General features: G+C 44.3%; 1 protein-coding gene and 1 long non-coding RNA gene across 2 annotated transcripts in view; one reads left to right on the top strand and one right to left on the bottom strand.

Annotated features, from left to right (window-relative positions):
- The window catches only part of LOC137474225 (potassium voltage-gated channel subfamily A member 5-like), a 159,497-nt gene that overhangs the window by 87,845 nt on the left and 52,910 nt on the right, over positions 1–18,742 (bottom strand). The window lies entirely within an intron of this gene.
- Positions 14,265–18,742, top strand: part of LOC137474233 (uncharacterized) — a 243,070-nt gene continuing 238,592 nt past the window's right edge. Inside the window, exon 1 of the long non-coding RNA XR_010999249.1 lies at positions 14,265–14,596. This is a non-coding gene — a long non-coding RNA (uncharacterized lncRNA). The remainder of the gene's footprint in view (positions 14,597–18,742) is intronic.

The following is an 18,742-nucleotide window of genomic DNA, read 5'->3' on the forward strand; positions in this document are numbered from 1 at the left end:
CTGCTCTGGTGCAAGACCCTGGACACTCACCCCTTCCTGGTGCTTCCTGGATCAAAGAATGTTTGTACAGTGCTCTTAACTCCCGCTAATCAAAAGGATTTTAAAAGATCACTCTGCAGAAAAATAAAAACCACACAAACAAAAAAGATCATAAAACTGGATTTGAATATGGAAAATATGACATTAATTAAATACAGTGCCTAAAGTAGTTACCCTACAAATTGTTGCTTCATGAACTGTCATTGCTGTTGATGCTTTTCTTCTGACAGAAAGGGCATTGAAAAAATTTAGTGGTGTCAGTAGAACAGTTCAGCAATAATTTTAAAGACAAATACGACCACATGGTCAGATTCAGGCACAACTGGAGATGTTTTCTGTAGTTTGGAGATGGGCTGGAGTACCAGGACTCCGGTAAATATTTCCAGAGGGATAAAATTCAAAATTCAATTGAACTGAAATATCAAGCAGATGAGGGGCCACAGTGTATAGATCCAAACCTTTTCCAGGCACCTCTTACAGGGAGGATCAGCCATCCATGTGGACAGAGTGCAGGACTGGGAGGACTGGGATGGACCCCCAAGCAGGAAGATTGTCAATATTTTGAGAAGCCAGCACAGGACCTGTCCTTTCTCTGCTCAAGCTACTGTGTGCCTAGGCCTGTTAGTGCATGGGCACTAAAGTCACTGCACAGGTTTTTGGGACAAGGAGGAATAAAAATACTACAACACTGCAGGAGATTGCTGGTTGCAGAGTGGGCAGCCTTCTGTAAACACACTGAGAAACAGGATCTTCCCTGCAGGATTGCACACATGGGATTTAGTCACATTTGGTCATTTTTGACACTTAGTGCCATTCAAACATACAATGCTTTGAAATCAAGGGAGGAGCTTTCTCAGATGTCTTACTGCCCAGCCACAAGCTCCAGGCTCACTGCTGAGTATGGCTTCATAGCACAAGTTACAAAGAAAGGCAGAGCAGGTGTCTGGAGGTTCATCCTTTTCCTGCCTTAATGACTCCAACTCTCTCACCCCTCATGATGACACCACAGTTATCCCAACTGCCCACCTTTCTGTATAAAAATATTTCCACTTTCTTTTCCACAGCCATGTTGGAGGCTGCCATTTGCATGATTCACCTGTTCTCAGCTCATCCTAGCTACAGTAGCACTGTTTTTCCTGAGATTGTGAGTGGAGAGGGATCTATCTGTGCATAACTATCAATAGACACAGTCTGTCAGCTAGAAAAGAGCTATAAAACCCAAAATGTTCTGTTCTTCTCCAGCAGAAGGGGAAAAACCAGAAAAAAAACATCTATTTATGGCTTCCAACGGAAAAGGTCAATGAAAATAATCCCATTTGTTTTCATGGATTTTGGAAGAGATCTACAGATCTTTATTTTTAGGTATGAAAGGATCTATTGCTGGCTGCTTAAAATACACCATGACTGACTCCTCATCCATGGGACAAGGCTCCTCCCTTGCCTTTGTTGCTCTTTGACAATCAAAGGTCCTTTTAAAGTTTTTTTTCAGAATACTCTTGTTTTCCCCACCACACACTAAATACTTTGTTTAGAGAGGTTTTCTGGAACAACATTTCTTCCCCTTCTCTGTGGAAAAAGGTTTCAGTGTCCCTTCAGAGAGCCCTCCCTTGTGTGGCTGAGCAGCTGAGCCTTTACCCCATCCTCTGGCCACATTTCTGAGTGTCAGACTATCACAGAATCATGGAATTTTCAAGGCTGCAAAAGACCTCCAAGATCATCAGGTCCAACCTTAATCACAGTGTACAGAAGCTGAAATGCACTCTGCAAACCACAATGTCTAAAAAAATTTGCTGCCTTGCTCAGATTGCTGTCACTGACAGGAATCTCTTTGGATTTCTGGGCTGGATCAAACCCAACAAGTCACTTGTACTCCTAATAAATGAGGGCCTGTTTTCTTTTCATTAACTCTTCTGAGAATTTGTTTTGTACTGCAAACAACACAGACAATAAACTTTATTCAAAAATCTCTTCCAATATAGAAGAATGTACTTTTCCATTCCAGTGTAAATAAGGTGCTGCTGTGGGAGGTCACCCAAGGCCTTAAATCTAATCCATATTCTGCCCCCTGGGACTATTTGGCCGAATGGAAATTAGACACCCTGGGACATAAGCCCTCAGGGCATCAGTAACAACTGAAAGGATTTAAAGATTTGTCATAATTATGGTGGGCAATAAATATCTGAGCAGAGTGGCAGATTTCTGTGGAATAGGGAGCGACCTCATTGGGAGCTGCCCATGATTATGTGCCCTATTCCTCCCCTTTTCAGGCTGAGCTCTTATGTGCACCAAGAATTTCTATAAATTAAATACCCTGTTTGGATTAAAACTACACCAAAAGTGAAAGCACAGCTTATCCTAAAGTAATTTATTCCATTCTGGTGAAAACAGATAAACCAAATATAAAAAAAACCCAATTTAATATAAAAAAATATTATACAATGCACTAGGGTGTTATGACTGGAATAAAAATATCTTCAAGCATCCTTCCAACTGAATTGTGTTGTTTATGTTGTTAGCAGAGATAAGGGTTTAGTTTCCATGCTACTCAGGGTCTGTGGATCAGCCTCATTTTCAACAGTGGCTATCATTCTTAAGGAAATCTTTCTTGTACTGCCAAGCTGAAGTCAAACCAGCCTTCCAGCACTCCAGTATATAAAAATGTGTATTTATTCTCCCATACACTTTGTGTCTGACTGCATTCCTACAGTCTGAGAAAACAGTGCACAAGCTTAATCAAAGATGACCCAAAAATACTTTCATAATGAACTCTTAAAAATCTTTTACACTGGTGACTGGATTGAAGAATTCCCTTGTGATAAAAGTATCAACTCCTTTCCTTATTAAAGAAATTCTGAGCTCTAACCAGTATTTCCTTGAGTTTTGAGCTGTGTTTTACTCCTAATGGAAGGATCAGAGATGCAATTATGAGTGAGCAATTCTTGACAGCTTTCTGTGATCTCAGATACAAGTCAAGGGACATAATTGAGTCTGCTCTGAAAGGTGATAGGACAGCTGGATGTTACACAGAAAAACAAAAAAAACAAGGGATCTGTTCTGATTAAATGAGGACATCTGGTCAGCTTCCTCTGGGAAATTATTCTAATTTTCATACCAATAAAAGCAATCCAATATATCTAGAAGGCTGACCCTTTAAAGAGCCAGACACTGAGCGTTGAAGGCTGGGGGTCATCTCAAAAGGAGATCAGTAGCAAAAGTCACTGTCAAGGCCAAGGAGCAAGACAAGATCCCATCAACCTCCTACTTGAAGCTTTCACTTTTTACTGATGTCCAGATCTAATTTTACGAGTACTGCACTTACAATATCAGGAGGCTGCCAAGGTCCCACTGCTGGTGGACATTTGAGGAAAGAACACTGAGTCCCAATTCCACAGGGACTGATAGTGCAACATTTCCTTTCAATACAATGGTATTGATGGTGTTGCTTCTTTATAACATGGATGGCCCTGGCTTCCGGCTTCCTCCTCCCACTGGGAAGTCCTCAGCAGGACTTGGAACTTCATCCATAAATAAATTGAACTGTAATTATAGTATTTATATTTATGCCAGAACCCCTTAGAATGAAGGGAGAGTAAGAGAAGATTGGCTATAATTGTCTCCTATTTGCATTGTTAATCATTATTGAGTGGCTGAAGTCCACGAAAAGAGAAGTCATGTGAAAACAAGAAAAAGAAAACTTAACAGGAAAGTTAGTCAAGAGGAAGAGATGTTCTTTCTAGCACACAGACACAACAACAAGGGACAATATGAACTGGAGCCATCTCAGACTGCCTGTGGGTGCCCTGCCAGTACTCAGAGCAAAAATAGGACTGATAACACCAACATCTGACTTTCAAGACTCAAGGCTGCAAAGGCTTCTGCTGGCAGCTGCAAAAAAAGAATCAGAAATAAAAATAAATATTAGCTAAATCAGAGGGGAAAACAAAGAAGAGTCTCAAGGACATTGAAGTACTCCTGATGTCTGGGAGAAAAACTACTTATTTTGAAGAGGAACTTTCTGAATTGTTGCAGAGCTGCAGAATTATCACCATGTACTAGCACCAGAGGCACCCAGACAGAAGAGAGAGGTGATCCTTCTTTCAAAAATAGAAGCATGGACACATGCAAGTGAACAGATGGGAAAGGATTGTCAAGGCCTGTGCCTGCTGCCAGGATCAATCCAGCTAAATATCTTTACAAAACAAAATAAAACAAAACAAAACACCAACACCACCCTCCCACCACCCCCCCCCGGCATAAACAGACAAATCAAACCCAAGCAAATACGTTCCTTCCTGGAGCTATGCTTTTATCCCAGGTTGTAGGAAAAGAAATGTCACAATGTGGTGGCCAGCAGGGACACTGAGTCTTCTCCACTCAGAGACATGAAAATTCTCAGAAGCATGGAGCCACTGATTGAAAAATCAAAATCATAAAAGGAATGGAAACAGGAAGATCTCCACAGAGCCCCCTATATAAACAAGCATAGCAAAGCAGCACAACAGGACTCTCGCCTTATTTCATGCCCTAGATATTCCGTATCCATCACCCAACTCTTCAGCACCCTCCAAATCCCAAGTATCCTGCTCAGGAACACAGGTCAGATCCTATCCCTGCTGGGCCAGTCTAAGTGACCCACAGAGGGCAGGACCTCCAGGGAACAAGGAGAGGGCCTTTGAACATCTGTGGGGTAGGAAAATAAGGAAATAAGTTTTATAAAGGTAATAATTCCCTAGGGAATTTTTAAAATTTGCATTCCCCCAGAGAGCTTTGGAGGCAAATAATCCGAAACCACACCCTCTATCTTGTTAGGTAAATAATTTTCCCTCAAAATTCCTTAGCACAAATTTATCGCTGGGGATGAGAAGGATGAGAGCTTGCACTCACTGAGCTGGAGTTGGAATCTTTGGTTTCTTTCAAGTGGTGACATTCATCTACATAAAACAAAGTATCTTGATATTGTGCATTGGGATTGGAGGACTATCACCATGATCTAAAGACAGAGCTGGGTAATTTTATATTTCATGTCCTTCCCAGGAGCCCTCAGAGACTCTGGAGATGGAAAACCAATATAGCAGATACTCTGTGACTAATAAAGAGCAGAAGTAAACAGCCCCCTAGAGCACACTGAATTCCTGATAAGAGGCAATAAATGCAGCAGGAACTTGGGGGACAGACAGAGACTTTGAAGAGAGAGGCTACAAAAGAAACACGTCTCCAATAAAAAGGGTATCAAACACAAAGTGATTGTGAGCAGCAGGAAAGGCTCAAAAACTTGCTGAATCTCATTTGTAATGTGATATGAAGGATGAGTTGCCAAGTCCTGTCAATGTGCTTAGGAAATACGGCCCTGCTTTTTATTCACATTCCTCCCATCCTTTCACAGATGAAAAGGGAACAGAAGGTATGACACCAACACCTGAGTAACATAAACAGGCTGAACAATCTGCATCCCCCCTCCAACAACCCTGATCTGAAAGGACAGTGAAAAATTAGGGCTCATATTTGTAACCAGTGTACTCAGAATATGTCCCCATAGATAGAGTTGAAAAGACAGCAAATACTCCTGATATAGATCCTCCTCCTTCACCTCCAGAGGATAAGATGCTTTCTGATGCCTTCACCTCCTTTTCCCTTCACGAGACCTGTTACGAAAAATTAATTCCTCTCATTTCATCATCCCACAGGCCTCTGTAAGTCTGCCAGGTAGTACTTCAGGTGACTCAGGCTGGAACAACAATAACAATCACCTGCTGGAAACTCCAGACATCCTTTTTGAGAGGCCACTGTCCTGGCACAATAGGCAACTAAAGTGATTTCTCCTCTAGATATGGCTAAATACTGACTTGATCCAGAATTTTTAGTATAAGGACTTGCAGCCATAATGCAAAAAACTGGGCCAACAGACTCAGGTGCCCATGGCTCCAGCTGGGAAATGGTTTCCTATAATACTCACTATTTGGTATGGTGATTTTTACTGTTTTCTTTCCTGAATTAGGATAAAAATCCAAAGATTTCAAATGAAAGATATTTTTAACAAGTAATTAGTTAGAAGAAAGTGGTTTCAAGCAGGCAAAAAAAGAAAAAAACACAATGAAAAATGCTCAGAACTGTTAAATCTTAGTACAGACCATCTTAATACTTATAACTGACAATGTAGTTAAGTTTTTTCCAAATGTAAACTTTTCTGTAAACGTCTGAGGTTTTTAAATCAGCATTTTCATTTTTCAGAAATAAAGACAGACATCAGCAAACGTTTTCTGAAGTGTAAAGCTGCCATGCTAAACGTGGAAGAAATATAAAGTGCTTCTATTTAAGAATTCTCGTGACAGGTGTAGGTGAAATGTTTCAGAACAGAGTGAGAATGAGAAAGAAGCAGAAATTTACATATTTATTTGTCAAATACTAGTCAAACATTGTTATTCATATTGCATTCTATACAACTGTGGTGTTTTGTTGTTGGGATTTTTTTTTCTGATTGGAATTTTAGTTTGAAAGCTGCTTTTTAAAGGTCCCACCTAGCAGAAAGTCTACAAAGATTATTTTTCTATATTGTTTTAGACATAAATCACCTTAATTTCAAATCATCGCCATTCAGGTTCACCATACTTGTGGGTCTCCTTTACTGGAGTCCTGAGAGCAATCTCCCAATTTGGGAAAGTGTGGAGTGGGAAGGAAGAAAAATCCCTCCACGCTGAAGACGTCAAGTGACACATGAAGAGCTTGAAGGACTCAGGAGCTCTAGTTACTTCTATAAAATGTGTTCAACTAAAAGGTATGGTCTCACAAGGATTTCACCTTTATTTTTTAAATTAAAATCATATTAAATGAAAAGACAGACTTGACAAAGGTAGTGGAGAGCAGTGCTTTGCTTAATAGGCTGTGGCAAGCATTCCAGTCACAACTGCAGCAATCCCTTATGCTGTCAAGAAGTACAACTCCTCTCTGACAGAATGTACTTCAAATTTTATGAGAGAAAACCAAAGCCAATTCTTGTAATATCCATTAGAGTTCCTCTCAGTCTGTCTGGGTGAGATCTGGAGGAGTACAAGTTTTCCAGCTATTTGTCCATACTGGTAAATAGCAGTTTATTACTGTTTCCACCATTAGAACTGGAGAAATCATACTTGCCACCTTTAAATCATTAACATCTGCAAAACTTTACTGCTCCAGCATTTAGCAGAGAGAACCACAAAAAAAAAAAAAAAAAAAAAAGAAAAAAAAAAAACCAAAACAAAAAAAAAAGTGTGTGACGCTGTAATGAGAACTCAGTTGATGCTACACCTAAAATCACAGAGTGAAACATTGGTGCATGTCATGGTTTGACACCGGTGCCATGCTAGCGCCCCCATGAGAATACACTTTTCTAAATAATTGCTGTGAGATGTGATCAGGAACAGAGTAGAGCAGGCCCAAGCATAATAACAAAGAAAAAACTTTATTAAACTACTACTACTATAAAAACTACAAACACTAAACCCAGGATGAAGACCTCCCAAAACACTCCTCCTCCTCCCACCTAATTTCTAAACAAACCCATGATGAGACACCACCCAGGATCTCGATTAGGTTGCCACCCTTCAGATAATCAATACTCAGTCTATCAAGGGAGACAGGCGTCTCTCCTGTGCCACAGACCCCCCAGGAAACACAATTGCCACCCTTGTGTCTCCATGTCACACATGGCAACTGCCCGGAGAAAATCTACCAGTGTGACACTCTCCTTTCCATGTCACAGTGCTCTCACCACCGTGCATGGACAGACTGCTCATAGGGCTCCTTTAAGGACGCTTTGCTAAGGACTAAAAGAAACAACAGTTCAGCATCTCATCTCAGGACTACAGTCCCCGCCATTTTCCCCTGGGGCTGAGGGTCCAAGAACAGAGATCTTCTTATTCTCTTCTTCTTCTCTGAAGACAGAGGGCCTTTCCACACCCTCTTCAGCTTTCCTCTGTTCTCTCCATTCCTTTGTTAGTAATCACTGAAACAGGTCTCTTGGCCCACCAACCACATCACCCGACATGCAGTCTCTGTCGCAGGAGAATTTGGTTCAGTCTATGGCTAACAAGAAAAGTCCAGCCACAAGCCACTCTATCATCTCCTTCTAACTCAAAAAAATTCCTCTTCCATCATCTCAGATCCCAGACTGTCTCTCTTCTACTTCAAATCAAGGAGGAGTAATATTTTACAAAGCCTTCATTTCCCAGGAAAGGGTTAAAAGCTCAGACTCCCTGGACGGCTGAAATCTCTGCCCAGCAGCCGATTCCCAAGGCCAAGGCTGGGCACCTTCCCCCCACCTCCTTCTCCTCCGCGCCGGCAAAGTTACAGGTGCCGTCCAGACTCTTTGTCTCTTCCCTCTCGGGGGGGATGACAAAGACATCTCCGCTTCTCTCCACCCTTCCGTCCACAGGAGCTGGCTCGGTTCCAGTCCTTCTACCCCTCAGCTCACCTCGACCAGGCCTCATGGCTTCCCCTCCCCCACCCAGCCCCATGGCTGGGCAGGGGAGGTCTGCACTGCACCCTGACCAGAACCAAAGAGAGCAGCTCTTGGGAGTTCCTGCTTTTAACCCCCTGTGTTCTCAGAGGCGTATCCATACCTTCAGTGGTCACTTTAGGTGCCAATATCCAAACTTGACCACTGATTGGTTTGACCTAACTTCCTGAAAGAATTCACCTCCATGTCAAACCATGACAGTGCAGAGCCCTGTGTAACTTGCTGAGTAAAGTGTGCAAGGAAAACTGGCCTTTACAATATTCTGCATTTATAAATGTCCCAGAATTAGGGTGTCAGCAAATCAAAGCCAGAGGTGGAGCTCCATGTTACAGTAGAGGTGACATAGTGAGGCCTCCCCTGCAGAGCTGTGTCCAGCTCTGGGCTCCTCAGCACAGCAGGGCCATGGAGCTCCTGGAGCGGGGCCAGCGGAGGCTGCAGACATGATTTAGGGCCTGGAGCATCTCTGGCAGGGAAAGGCTGAGGGAGCTGGGGCTGTCCAGCCTCGAGAGGAGCCCCAGCTGAGAGGGGCCCTCAGCCCTGGCTGTCCCTGTCTGCAGGGAGGGCTCCGAGCAGGGCCCAGGCTCTGCTCTGGGAACCCAGCAGTGGCACCAGAGGAACGGGCAGGGACTGATCCCAGGAGGTTCCACCTGGGCAGGAGGCAGAACTTCTTCCCTGGGCAGTGCCTGGGCACTGAACAGATTGTCCAGAGAGGGTGTGGAGTCTCCTCACTGGGGATATTCCAGACCCCTCTGGACACAATCCTGTGCCCTGTGCTCTGGGATGGCCCTGCTGGAGCAGGGAGTTGGGACCAGCTGCCCCACTGTGGTCCCTTCCAGCCTGAGCATCCTGGGATTCTGTGAAGCTGCCCAAACTGAGTATCTACACAGACATATAACTTGTTTTGCAAGGAAAACCAGAAGCTATTTTTTGACTCCTCAATCTCTATCAAAGAAAAAGGGAAAAAACCTGCAAAAGCAAAAAACAAACAAATAAAAAAAATAACCCAAACAACTACAAACCCCCCCCCAAAAAAAAAACAAAACAAAAAAAAACCAAAAAAAACCACAAAAAAAAAACCACAAAAAAAAAACCAAAAAAACCACACCACCAAAACCAAACAAACCGAGAGAAAATTAAAAGACCAAATAAACCCAAAGGAAAAAGACCATGGCTATATATACACAAATGGCTTACAACAGTGTAGTGTCTTTATATCCATTCATGGAGTGTTTTTTTAAACTCCTGCAGAATCCTATTTCATCTACTTCATGTCTTGCATAAAAACAGAACCAGATTAACATAGGGCAGATGGAGGAAGAAGAACACCTAACAATGCTGAGCACCTTCATATGGGTGTTTCCACACCTGGAGAAAATTTTCAATTACTTTTGGGGCAATTTTCTCAAGCTCAAGGTGCTGCCTGTTTTCCCTGTCCCTCTGAGGCAGAGACCTCGTGTAGAAGCCCAGAAGATAAGAGGACTAACGTGTGTGTCTCCAACATAGATAACTGGATAGCTGTGGAGCCAAGCAAGGATAAATATAGAAGCTAACGTGCTGTAAGACAGAACTCGATGCTCTCTCCCTGCTTCCTCTCCTGTCCTCTCCTCTTTCCCTCCCCCTCTGTCCCTCTCTTTTTCCTCCCTTCTTTCCTGCCCCTCCCTCTCTGTCCCTCTCTCCCTGCTGTTTCCCTCCCTTCCCTTGCTTCATCCCTCCTTCCCTACTCCTTCCTCTCTCTCTGCCCCCTTCTCTCCCTGCCTTCCTCCCTGCCACCTTCGCCATCTCCCTCCTCACTCTCTTCCCTCCCTCCTTTCCTCTCTCCCGACACCGGGAGATGGCGCCGGCTGCCCGCGGTAGCGGCGGGTCCCGGCCCGCGGCAGCCCCGAGCCCAGGCTGGGAGCAGCAGTGCTGGGATCGGCACGGCCCTGGCACGGCCCGGCCCGCCTGCGGGATCCCGGGCCACGGGCGGCACCTCCGCCCGGGCTGTGGGGCCCGGCAGGTTCCGAAGGCCCCGGGAGCACCGCGGGCTGAGCTCCGGGATGTGGCACGGGAACGCCTCGCTTTTCTGCAGAAATCCTCACACGCCAACCTCGAGCCCGCTGCGTGCTCCCAGCGCAGAATTTCCCCATGCTGCTGTAACAGCGGCTCTTTCTCCTTGAACCAAAGCCCCAAATAGGGGATATGCGTATTTCCCCGCTTGAAACCCATCTGCCACCTTGCTCCCTTTTCCCGCACACGGTCTGAACGCGCTCCGCCTCTCCGCACCCCCAGCCGTGCGCGACCGCCGAGCCTGCGGCATAAGCTGCGGTATTTCTGCCTGGCCAGCCACGCTCCGATCCCTCAGGCCAGCCTGTGCATCTGTCACCCGCTCCTAATCCTGCCCAAGCCGCCCAGCCTGCCTCCAGGCGGCCACAGCTCCGGCATCTGCCTCTCGGCACAGGGATGCCCCGCACCCTCACGGCAGAGACCAGCAGAGATGGGGCCAAAAACGCTCTCGGCCTCTCAGCCCTTTTAAGGGAACACACCCTGCACATCAGCCTGATCCTCTGGGCATGCTGGAGTGTGGATCACAGCACAGGAAGGGCCCCCGACCGAGGTCAACACAGCTGGGTGGCCCTGCAGGTCCCCAGGCTGCAGCCTGAAGTAACTCCCCACCTTTCTCCCATTTTCTGACCCCCTTTTTTAGCCTTGTCTTTGCTGCCCGCGGTTGTAAAAGACAAGGAGAGGGCTGCAAACCACAAAACCCAGCAGGTTTGTTTCAAGCTGTGAGGCAAATTAAAGGGTCGGATTTCATGATGGCTGAACTCAGGGAGTCACTTTCAGTCATAGAATCATCTCAGAATCATGGGAAGGGACCTTAAGGATCATCTCATTCCAACCTCCCAGGCACGGGCAGGGAGACCTTCCTCTAGATCAGGTTGCAATCCCCTTCAAATCCCTTTGATAGGGAGCACTCCTGTGACCAAGAGAGGATAGTGGCAGGTCTTAATCAGCCTCCATTTCCTGTTGTCCATCTAAAGAGTCATCAGAGTCCCCACAGACTGGTGCCATAATCTTGGCAAAGAGGCAGCATCAGCTCCCTGATCAAGGCTGATTTGCAGTTCAGCCATCTCTGGTTCACAGGATAAACTCCAATCAGTCCAAGGGAAAGATCCTATTTACATCCTTTTCCATGGATAACATCTGTGCTGAGTTGAGGAAAGGAGAAAAAAATATGGGTTTAATACCCTAGAATCATGGAATGGTTTGGGTTGGAAGGGACCTTGAAGATCATCTCATTCCTGTGCCCCTGCCATGGGCAGGGACACCTTCCACTAGCCCAGCTTGCTCACAGCCCCATCCAGCCTGGCCTTGGACACTTCCAGGGATGGGGCAGCCACAGCTTCTCTGGGAAACCTGTGCCAGGGCCTCACCACCCTCACGGGGAAGAATTTATTCCTGATATCTAATCTAACCCTGCTCTCTGTCAGTGTGAAGCCATTGCCCCTTGTCCTGTCACTCCAGGCCCTTGTCCAGAGTCTCTCTCCATCTTTCCTGTGGGCTCCCTTCAGGCACTGCAAGGCCACAATGAGGTCACCCCAAAGCCTTCTCCTCTCCAGGCTGAACAATCCCAATTCCCTCAGCCTTTCCTCCCAGCAGAGCTGCTCCATCCCTCTGATCCCCTTGGTGTCCCTGCTCTGGCTCCAGCAGCTCCCTGTCCTTTCTGTGCTGGGATCCCAGGGCTGGATGCAGCCCTGCAGGTGGGGCTGAGCAGAGAAGAGCAGGGGGACAGAACATATCTTAGTGTATTATAAAATACAGTAATATCTTAATAACAGGTTCTGAAGACAGCCTTCTCTTTTTATATAACATTAAATATTAATGTACCTGATTTTTTTCAATTTATTCCATTCACACCTTGGGATGGTGTAAAAACAACAATGGGTTGGGTCAAGCTGTAGGACTTGAGAGCTGACTTTTTTAAAGAATGTAATAAAGTTAAAATGTCTCTTCATTCTTATGTGGAGATCTAGGATTTCATGGCAAGATATGCATCGTGTTCCCTAAGGGTTTCCTTCATACAAGCACTGGCAGGCAATCAGTATTGTCTGACAGGGATAAATAAAATAACCCCAGATTAGTTTCCTGTTTGTGCCTCAGCACAACAAACCATACACTTGTAGTAAAAGAGATTGTTTTGATAGCTTCAAGAAGAATATTTTAAAAAGAAGTGTTTAAAGATATCAAGGCAAAGCAAATCTGTTCTCAGCATTCTCATTCCCAATTCACAGATACTTTGGTTCTCATGACTCCTCTGGTTTGTTTTTTTTTTTAATTTAATTCAAGCAGCATGTATCACCCTATTTTAAAAACACCCCATTTTGAAAAATGAAGTGATATTTGCATCAATTTAACCTACTTTTCAGGTATTTTGACAGAGGCTCTGGACTTAATGCAGACTGCTACAGAGGATTTTTTGTTTGCATGGAAAGAAATCTGCTTATGATAGGTTAAAACAAAGGAGATAGGTCAGACTAGTCTGACCAACTGCCCCTTTAATCAAATATAAGCTCAGTTTAGAGGATTTTTAAAAATTTATTTATCCTGATCCCTAAGATAACTTGGCCCAAGAAGTAGGACGCAATATCCTTTCTACAACACTCTTTATCATTAACTGCAATTTAAAATAACAATGTGGGTTATTAATATTACTGCCCATATTAAACTCTTTCAACTATTTCCTATCTCCTATTTAAAAAATCAAAACAAAAAGTTTTCTCTTCTGTCTATTTCTTTCCAACACCATTGGCCTTCTCCTAGTTTTGTGTCTTGTTTCGTTTTCCAAGTTGAAATTTCTGCTCTGAGAACCATTCCTGAATTTTTCCCTGCATTCATTTCCAGTGAGGAAAGATGAATCACAGACTTTTCAGTAACTGGGAGGTGGAGGAGACAGGAGCAGGAGAGTGGCTGAAACTGGAGAGGGAAGAAGATTATTGCAGATAAAATAATGGAAAAAACAGGAAATCATTTGGCTGAACTGCAGATGTGTGGTCAATGGTTGGATTTGATGACCTTGTGGGTCTTTTCTGACCTTAATGATTCTCTGAAAGACTGAAAAGCAAGAACAAAAGGCAGAGGACAACATGGAGAAAGAGGAAGACAGGCATTTTTAGCCTATCACAGAAGTTTATTCCTAGTCAGTACTCAAGTTCCTAGTTAAAAGCTTTTCCATATACTGGTGTAGCCAAGCTGTAAATGAGGACATTCAAATGAAAACATGGGGATTGTTTCTGGAAGAGAAAGAGAGCAGTTTCTGTTGGATTTGGTACCAAGAAAAATCATGGCACACTATTCAATCCCTCAGTTAAAATAGACACGTCACACCAAATCTGGAGAAGCTGTTTAATTTTGAGTATTATGGATAAAAAAAAAGGAAAACGGGCCTATGTGAGCACTATTCCAGTGTTGTCTGGGTTTGTGTGCTAACGCTGGATCCTGCTAAAACTTGCCTGAAGGTGGAGTGCTCAGGTACAGTTTGAATCCCTGGGACCAGCCAGAGCTCCAGCCTCTCAGGGACGCAGCACTCAAAGCCACCCTCACCTAGACAGTTTTTGAATGAGAGCTAGAGTTTATATTAGATGCACAGAAAACCATCAGAGCAGAAGTTGTCACAGAAAAGGCTGGTGAAGTAAAACAACAGCAACCTCCAGAAATGTGGGCCTGCCCCTAAACATACCAGTTTCCCTGAGGAAAATTAAAAAGCTTGAAGAAAACAGATACTTGCCATAAAGTTTATCATGCCACTTAATGAAGGTGCAGGCCCCTACCTTACACTTACAGTGGCTTGCTCATTGTCCTCCTACAACCATTTTATGCTTAGCAGTACTCACATTCTAATTTGTTGCTAAAAATAATAGTGATTAAGTAAATAAATAGATTTACCGGTCACATTAGTTTCACTGACATCATGATCAAACTGACAGATAGTAGGTTTAGATTGGCTATCAGGAAGAAATTCTTCCCTGTGAGGGTGCTGAAGCCCTGGCACAGGTTTCCCAGAGAAGCTGTGGCTGCCCCATCCCTGGAAGTGTCCAAGGACAGGCTGGATGGGGCTTTGAGCAAGCTGGGCTAGTAGAAGGTGTCCCTGCCCATGGCAGAGAGGTAGAACTGGGTGATTTTTAAGGTTCCTTCCAAGCCAGAACATTCTGTGATTAATTAAATTTCTTTTGCATGGTTTTTCTTCCTTGGACACAATTCCCAATTATCTCCATACAATCAGAACAAAAAAATGACAAAGCCTTCACCTGAAGTCATAAGATTGAGCAAATCTGACTTCATTGTTCTGAAAACTGCACATGCTGGCTCAATCTCAAGATATGTATGTACATTATTTATCTTGGTTGAGATTCAACTCCTGCCCAGAATAAAAATACTAAAAAAATTGGCCAAACATGGATGCAAGCATATCAGCTTTGATACTGGGCGCTGGATTTTCCTAGAAATTAATCCTCCATTAAAACAACAGATGGCCCTGTGTTGTTCCAGGGGCTCAGGGCACACATGAGGGGCTGGGTGACTGATGGACTTATGAATGACTGGGTCTGCATAAACCTTAAGTTGGATTAGGATAAGCCCATGCATGTCAGAAATGGTTTGGAGTATTGACATTTCATGTCAGCTTTGTGAATCCAGACTCGTTTTAGCCCCACACAGGGCTGTGTCACGTGGAGGGGACAGTGAGGAATATGTAGGAATAAACACATCCTGGCAGCTTTACTGACTGCTTGGATGCTCTCAGCCAGCAACAAATGAAGTCCCTGCTGATTCATCCTTTAAATCAGTGACAGCTACTTAATTAACAGGACCACAGCCAAGCTGCTTAGGACTAGCACTGACCCTTCTTAAGGAAAGGAAGGTTGTGCAGCACATTTTGAAGGGCACCTCCCAGCAAGCCCAGATTTTGGGTGAGCCAGATGAAGAATGGTAGCAGAGAGAAGCACAAAGTTGTGCCTGCACTTACAGAGTTGGGCAGGACCATCTGTGTACAGGGGGCTCACAGCCCTCTCCTACCTGACTCCATGAGGCACACAGATATTCCTTGGATAATGCCATGACCTTCCATGGACTCTGACAATCAAAGGGTTGGCTGTTACCCAAATGCTTTCACAGTCCAAAGAGCATTTACAGGAATTATAAAGGGTCAGTAACATGCTCTCCAAAGACCATGACAGCCTCTGCTATAGACAATTAAACCCCCCTCCCTTGCACACCTTTAAAAAGTTTTCACCTAAAAAGTTTTTAAATGACAGGTTTCAGAATCTGCCAGCTGCACTAAGTCCATGATTAAGGTACAAGTTATCCAGGCTCCAAGGACACCTCATTGAGGGGCTGAAAAGCCATCCATTCCTGGGATAGCCTCACAGGAAGGATGTGCAGCTGCTGGAGCCAGGCCAGAGCAGGGACACCAAGGGGATCAGAGGGATGGAGCAGCTCTGCTGGGAGGAAAGGCTGAGGGAATTGGAATTGTTCAGCCTGGAGAGGAGAAAGCTTTGGGGTGACCTCATTGTGGCCTTGCAGTGCCTGAAGGGAGCCCACAGGAAAGATGGAGAGAGACTCTTGACAAGGGCCTGGAGTGACAGGACAAGGGGGAATGGCTTCACACTGACAGAGAGCAGGGGTAGATTGGATATTGGGAAGAAATTCTTCCCCGTGAGGGTGGTGAGGCCCTGGCACAGGTTTCCCAGAGAAACTGTGGCTGCCCCATCCCTGGAAGTGTCCAAGGCCAGGCTGGATGGGGCTGTGAGCAAGCTGGGCTAGTGGAAGGTGTCCCTGCCCATGGCAGGGGGGGCACAAAAATGAGGTGATCTTTAAGGTCCCTTTCCAAACTAGGCTATTCTGTGATTCTAAACCTCAGCTCATCTTACAGGCCTAAAAAGCCCCTGTGTTCATGTGAAAGGTGTATGCAGGCCAATAAAGTGCATAAAAATTCCCCACCACTTGGAAATGTCCTCCCAGTCCATTGCAGAAGCAGCTGTTCCAGGATGGATGGGGTCAGCAAACACAGAGAAGAGGCCAGAGTGGCACAATGATGTTTGCCAGCAACGTGATTCTGCATTCAGCCAAACACTTGTCAAGATCAGTAAATGGGGCAAAAGGAGACCTTGTCTTGTTAAATTTACAACTGTGGGTAGAATTAAAACAATTTGTTTCCAGATATTTTGATTCAGTCTTTTAAAAAAGCCTAATGTTTAAATACTTGTGCTTAGAATGGCTTTGAGAGAAGCTCTGATGATGGTTATAATAAAAAGAAAGAATTGTAATAATTTTTCATGCACCAGTGTTTGGCTGTTCCTGTACTTCATGAAGAAGAGCACAGAGTTAACCTCAGTTTTTACTTCCACAAACACAAATATCCCCTGCCTTACTTTCTTCCTTTTTGTTCTCCCTGTGCTTATAGGGCAAACAGGGGGAGGTGAGGGAGAAGAGAACCTTTTCCCACTAAATTCTTTGCCATAAAACACAGAATCACACTTTCTCCACAGCTGGAAAAGCAAAAAACTTCCCTGTACCATATACACTCGCACAACTCCACATCATATTTCTCCCCAAGAACAGAAGCCTGATTTGTTCCTTTTCCCCATAACTCTATAAAACCCTATAAAATACTGGCCACAGGTGCACACAGAACACTGCCAGTGTCACTCAGAGCTTCTTGGCACCACATGGGCTCCTGCTGTGGGTAGCTTGCAATGGGCCTTTCACCTCCCTGAAATCTGGGGGGAAAGAACACAGAGAACAGGTTTTTGCCATTAAAAAGGGAGGAAGTGCAAGCTGCCAATTTATTTGAGACAAAGGAAACAAGCAAATTGATCCCATCTAAACTATCATAGAAGGCTAATGCTGAAGGACACACAAGCACCATCAGAAGGTCAAAGCTAGTCATGCCAGAGGCCTGAAAAAAACCTGGAAATCGAGGCAAAAGCTAATTCATTTGATGAACTAGCAGCAGAGTTTATTTTCACTGCAAAAATACTTGCCAGTGACAGAACACAGACTGTCCTGATGGCCAAAGGCAACATCATCTGGCATGAAAATAAGTTTTAGTTACCAAAGCAACAAAGAATCTCCAGACCTGAACTCTGGCATCACACCAGTCCATTGCTACAGGAACAAGGGACTGGGGGACTTGTCCATGCTATGTCACAGCTGACCCCTGACTTGTACAGCCCAAGACTCTGATTCCCTCATCCTGGATATCATCCTAGATTAACTTTTGTGCTGTTTGTAGCTGCATATTTGAGGACACAGATAATTGCTACAGGCCCTGCTAGTTGGATAATAAAACATACATATATTTTTTGAGTAAATGGAAGAGGAGGTTGCGGAGGATTTTAATCAGCCCACACAGATAAAAAATGTCCAGTTTTTAAAAAATAATTTGTTATAGAGACACTTTGGTCTTTATTAATGGAAATCTCATGCACTTCAGATATTCAGGATAAAAAAAAAACCTCTCTGGAATGTTCAGCAGTGACTTTCTGCTGTTGTATTTAACCTCCTTCACTCAGGTAATTAAGACAAGAAAATGGCATGCAGTTTAGAAGAACAGCAAAGCAAAGAAACTTAACAGTCCACAAACAATCCAGATTCTGGAAATGATTTAGCTGGAGTATTTGCTGGGTGTACATGTTACTCTGGAAGAAAATGAGACCCAGAAAAATTTTCTGCGGTCAAAAAGGAAGAAATTCAGATAACAAACCTTAAGTTATAGATTTCACAGCAGATATTGATTCCTGCCTTTGCTGACTTGTCTGTTAGATTTCCTCCTTGCTCAGCTTTCCAATTTTTTTGTTTTATCCTTCTATGTATGCAGAAAGCTCCCAGTCATAATGTCTAAATAGCATTTCCCATCTTTCTTGGTATATCTCTTTAAAGCTTACTCCTTGCTCTCTCCTTTCTAGATGAAGGACAGACAGCTGGTGTTCCATGGCTGCTGCTCGTTATACTAATCTCAAGCAGTTCACAGCTCCCGTGCAGCCCTCCTGGCAGCTCATCTGTCCCTGGACATGCAGAGAGCTCTGGGGCAAGCAATATTTATTATCATATCGAAGCACTGAGCCTCCGCAATGGAGCTCAGATGTCTCACGTATCCAGATGCTGTCAGATAAACAAGGGAATAATTTGACACAGCTTTTGTCACTGCCATTAAATCATCTGAAGGGGTTTGGTTTTGAA

This window comes from Anomalospiza imberbis, chromosome 5 (genome assembly GCF_031753505.1).
Source record: "Anomalospiza imberbis isolate Cuckoo-Finch-1a 21T00152 chromosome 5, ASM3175350v1, whole genome shotgun sequence".
Lineage (NCBI taxonomy): Eukaryota > Metazoa > Chordata > Aves > Passeriformes > Viduidae > Anomalospiza > Anomalospiza imberbis.